Source organism: Carassius gibelio, chromosome B9 (assembly GCF_023724105.1).
Source record: "Carassius gibelio isolate Cgi1373 ecotype wild population from Czech Republic chromosome B9, carGib1.2-hapl.c, whole genome shotgun sequence".
Lineage (NCBI taxonomy): Eukaryota > Metazoa > Chordata > Actinopteri > Cypriniformes > Cyprinidae > Carassius > Carassius gibelio.
Genome location: NC_068404.1, coordinates 28980462 through 28986461, shown reverse-complemented (window position 1 = coordinate 28986461; position 6000 = coordinate 28980462).

Here is a 6000-nt window from a genome sequence, read left to right as displayed (position 1 = left end):
CAGCGGCCAGCGAAGCATGAGATTAAAAACATTAAACCTGAGAACCGCATCATAGCTTTCATAAATTAGCAAAGCAAAAAATAGGTGCGGAAAAAGCTGACATCATGGTGAAAGCACTACATCGCCGGCGTCTGTCTCGTGCAGTCTGGAGTTAAAGACTTCGTGTGTGTCGATTCAGACCAAGGGTTTGATGGGAAATAAAAGCATTGGTGGGCTCACTGTGCAAAATAAAGTGCAGTAATGCACCCTTTATGTGACTCTGGAGAACAAAAGTGTCTTAAGTGACAGTTTTTCTGAAATTTAGATCATCTGAAAGTTAATGTCCATTAATGTATGTTTGTTATAATTGGACAATATTTGGCTGAGATATAACAATTTGAAAATCTGGAATCTGCAAAAAAATCTAAATATTGATTCTCAGCAATGCATATTACTAATCAAGAATTAAGTTTTGTTATATTTACAGTAGGAAATTTACAAAATATCTTCATGGAGCATGATCTTTACTTAATATCCTAATGATTTTTGGCATAAAATATATATTTTTTAATTTTGACCCACACAATGTATTGTTGGCTATTGCTACAGATATCCCCCAGACTCATGACTGTTTTTATGGGCTTCTCTCATGTTTATGTGGCGTGTTGTTAATGCAGCTCATGGGAGCTTTGACTCTGAGAAGAAGGCTTTCTGAAGCTTTCTCTCGATCACAGACACACTTACACTGATGTGATGATGACGTGTGAACTCTAAGGTGAATTTGACTCTGTAGCAGCACACAGGACACACTTAGACTTTGGGAAACGTCAGCAGATGTAAAGCCTGAAGTTCCCAGCATGCATCTATACAAGGAAAAGATTTAGTGTAGGGTTACTTTTCACTCAGAAATTGTAAATATATATATATATATATATATATATATATATATATATATATATATATATATATATATATATATATATATATATATATATATATATGACTTTTTCTACAAAACACTTGTGTATTTCTGTATTTTAATAAAGATAAAATTACCCATTTTACATCTCTAACTTTAATTTATCAGTTTAATGATGCAAATATAATTAAAATATGCATTCCTTATGCATTTAAATCATCAGTTTTATGTTAGTATATATGTAATATCATAGTTTTATTAATATTTTGTTTTGATTTTATTTTTATATTTTCTGTTTTCAATTAAATTTGAAAGTTTTAGCAATTCTGTTCAATGTTTTTATAATTTTTTTTATCAGTTTATTTAATATGTTCTAGTTTTTGCATATTTGTCTACTTTTAGTAATTTTTGTTTCTGTGATTTTTATTAGTTTTTAAAATAAGTTTATATAGTTTAAAAAATGTATTTTATTCTAACATTAAAAGTGTATTTTATTTGTTTATATTTGCTATTTTATTTATTATATATTATTTTATTTTAGCTCATGCTTATTTTATTTTAATATTACATTTTTACTTTGTGTTTATATTTTATTTATTATATTTATATTTTATTTTAGTTAATGGTTATTTTATTTTAATATTTTATTTTATTTGTTTATATTTTATATTTTATTCATTATATGTATAATTTATTTTAGCTCATGCTTATTTTATCTTTAATAATGATTGTGTGAAGACATTAGTGCGGTTTTATGGTTTACTTGCATAATTAGATTTGATCAGCTCTCTTATCTTGTGCAGTAATTTACATTTAGTTTTAATACCTTTTTATGCTTCATGATTACATTTGACATTTGACCTATCATCTTGTTTACCAAAGTGGAAAAGGAACAGGCCTACATGAATGCATCACTGAATCAAATCCTTATAAATATATTTATTAATAATAATATTTTATTTTATATGCCATATTAATATATACCATAGTAAATGCTCTCAAAAAAATTCATATTTTTAAAAGTGTGGGATTTTAGCATTCTAAGCATTTCTAAACTCGTTTTTTTTTCTCTATTTTCTCTTCCGTATTCAATAGAAATCCCAGATTTATAAAAAGTCTCATGGTTTGCTGGGATTGCAGCAGTATTTTCCCGGATATCCATCATCTTGCTGGCTGGGAGAATCTGAGATTCCTCTGAGATGATTTTCCCACCCCACATACTGCATGGTGTTAGATTTGATTGTGTTTGTGTGAGGAGACACAGACTCACAGCCGCTGCTCTTCAGCACTTTGATTAAATGTTGAAAATCACAGCTTATTCTGGTCAGGTATCGTCCTCTTACTGTAGATGTGTAAAAATTGACACACAGCTGGTTTGGTTTATATGCATTTACACTGATTAAAAAAATGGTCTTGAAACTCTTTTTCGCTGAGAAATTATAAATTTCACACATACTTAAAAGAAATGGTAAGCAACATTGTATTAAACAAAGCAGAAATACTAAAATAATACTTTCTTGTACTTCACTAATATATATATATATATTTTTTTTTTTACAGTGTATATGTTTATATAAGTGTTTATCTGGATCAGTTTTTATTTTTATGTTTTTAGAATTTATTTACATTTTAGTTTTTAATTTTTTTTGTCTTTGTTTTTTTAAATAGTTTTTTACATTTTAGTTTTAGTAATTTTGTTGAGTGTTTGGTCTTTTTTATGTCTGCAACATTTGTAACTTATTTTGTGATTTTTATTAGTTTTTCAAAGTCAGTATATTTAGTAATTGTGTTGTTTGTTTTAGTTATTTTTTTTATTTTATTTATCTTTTTATACATTTTTATTTTTTTTAAAATGTGGTTGTTAAATGTAAGCTATTTAGTTTTAGAAATTTTTATGTGTGTTTTTGTCATTTTATGTGTCTTACACACACACACACACACACACACACACACACACACACACACACACACACACACACACACACATATATATATATATATATATATATATATATACACACACACATATGCTGAAAAAAGCTTTTAGATTTTATTTTTATTTCAGGTCAAGTTTATTTTATAAATAAGTTTATATAGTTTAAAAAAATTATTTTATTCTAATATTAAAAGTTTGTGTTATTTGTTTATATTTGCTATTTTATTTATTATAATGCAAATGCCACTCTAAAAGAAAGCCTTGCCACCCCTGCTGCCACCCCACTTGGCAGCAACGAATTAAAGGTTATGGCCAATTTGAAAATTTACAAGCACGAATCTTTCGTGATTCCTTATCCCACTCCGAACTCCTGAACTGATTCAGATGATTCGTGAACTCGCTACGAACTCCCGAACTGATTCAAATGATCCGCGAAGCCGCTGCGAACTTATTCAAATGATTTGCGATCCCCAAACTGACTCAAATGATTCGCGATCCCCATAACTGACTCAAATGATTCGCGATGCCGCTCCGAACTCCTAAACTGACTCAAATGATTCGCGATCCCCATAACTGACTCAAATGATTCGCGATCCCGCTACGAACTCCCGAACTGATTCAAATGATTCGCGAACCCGCTTTGAACTCCCAAACTGACTCAAATGATTCGCGATCCCGCTCCGAACTCCCGAACTGACTCAATCTGCGTAGGGCACCAACTCCCAGAGGGGGCAACATCCCAGTTGCTCCAAAAAAAAAAAAAAAAAAACAAACTTCCTCCATTCTCCCATCCGCGCTCGCGACCTCTCGCACCTCATGTTTGCGGCTGAATGTTCATAACTGATGGATGAATGCAATCCAGCGAAGAGAAAAGAAAACTAAAAGTAAAAAACAAAACAAAACAAAACAAACAAACAAACAAAAAAAAAAACAGACATAAAGTTGTCTTGATGTTGGACGTTGTACGAGTATCAAATTTAGGGACCGTCTCTAAAGTTACATGCGATATTGGTGTACACTTTTCTAACGTCAGTAGCATTTGAGAAGAATGACTTATAGTCATAAAAAACAACTGTAATTGTTCATGTAGGTGTCAGCTATAATGCACAATTGAATTAAATGTTTGATATTTATTAAAATAACCTGTAAATCATATGTAAATTATGCTACTCTTTCACATGGGCTCAAACGCAAATTTGAAATTCAAGAGCATTTGAGGAGAAAGACTTGCAGTCATAAAACTATTTAATGTGTTCATTTTGGTGTCAGCTACAATGCACACCTCATGCATTTTTAATATATATTAAAATAAAGTATAAATCATTTAGGTAAAAACGAGGCACGTTTATCACGTTCAGGCACATTCCTGTGAAAGTTTTTTTTTTTTTTTTTTTCAGGTTCCCTTACGAAAATGACCCATGGTTTTCGTAAAATCATTGTTCTTATAGCCATGGTAACTGCAGATTAACCATGGTTTTGTTACTTCAAATAATAATTTACAAAGTATTAATATACTGTTTTTTTTTTTGTTTTTTTTTCTTTGCTATAAAAACAGACCTAAGCCATCAATAGCCTTTAAAATGACTTAAAATTCATTATATAAAAAAATAATGAGGCAATAATGATGCTATACATGAGACAAGCTTTATAATTTCTTCAAAAAAAAACATGCATATCACAACCCCTACAATAATAAACCATGGTTTTATCATAGTAAAATGCTTAGTTTCCTTTTGCATGATTTCTGAATGCTTGAGACTATGAAATAAATTAGAGTCTTAATAAAGTTATAGCCACAGGTAAATGTCGAGAGCTACAATTGTGATTTGTAAATAATACAATTTATTCATTTAGTTTTTTTATTTGATTAAAGTTCTATTTTCACCCCATATTAGTTTTTTTTTTCATCATCATATTTGAGGAAGGGGGAAACAACAATACAGTCCTGCTTAGGACACACATTTGGCCAGCAGCGGCCCTGAAGATGCTGTTATACACATCTCTGGGAATGTGTGCTCTACACACACACGCACACACACACACACACACACTGAAGCACGCGTGGTGTTTTCAGCTCTTCACTATATTGACACATGTTAAGCTACACATGTGCACGCCAGTGCGCTATGAGAGGATTTCACCATTTCATTTGATAAAACTATCGTCATTCATTCGTATCGTATACACAGACTGACAGAAATACCAATGTCTTTATGACAACCTGTCAAAATAAAATTTCGGTATAACTTGAAGAAATTCAAATAGAAATATAGTACTATTACACAGTAGAGTATGCTATACTTCAAGTAGGCCTAATAGCTAATAATAATAGTTTATTAATAAACACAGAAACTCTGGTTACAACCCACCAAAATAAAAGTTTGGTCTAACTCAAAGAAATTATGTAAGAAATTGCTTAGTAAAATATACTTAAAAAAAGATCTACTAAAACGTTATTTTAAAGGAATATCACACAAGTTTTCATAGAAGTTTTAATTTAAGCTTGCCAAAACAATAACACCATATTTTTCAAAAACAATTTCTAAAAGTACATTTGTATTTGTGCCTATAATGTTTATTTATTTATTATTATTGTCAGCTAATAAAACCTATGCTTCAGGACCATATTCATATAACATCTAAGTCTAAATGTAGCTCTTGACTGGTTGAGTTAGATGATGATTAACACTAAACTGTAGATATATATATATATATATATATATATATATATATATATATATATATATATATATATATATATATATATATATATATATATATATATATATATTTTTTTTTTTTTTTCTTCAATGTATAATAACTCTGATCTTAGAAAATACTAATTTATATGCATGAGAAAAAATAAATTCTATGAAAGCCAATGGTTTTGTTTCCAAACCCTATCAGGCGTTCTTTGATTATATTTATTTTATCAAAACAAAATGCTATGCAATCAGAACACGGCCTTCAATAAAGCACAGTGTCATAACCGATGACATAAATCTCCAGCAGCTCTGTACAGCGGGTCACAGCAAACGTATACACAGAGGAGAAAATTCGCCTGCAGTTTTTTGAGTTCTTGGAAATATTATTCCCCCATACAGGGCTTCAAGGCACAAACAAATTGTGCCTCGGCGAGCAGCTGCTGCTGTCTGCCCTCGCCGCT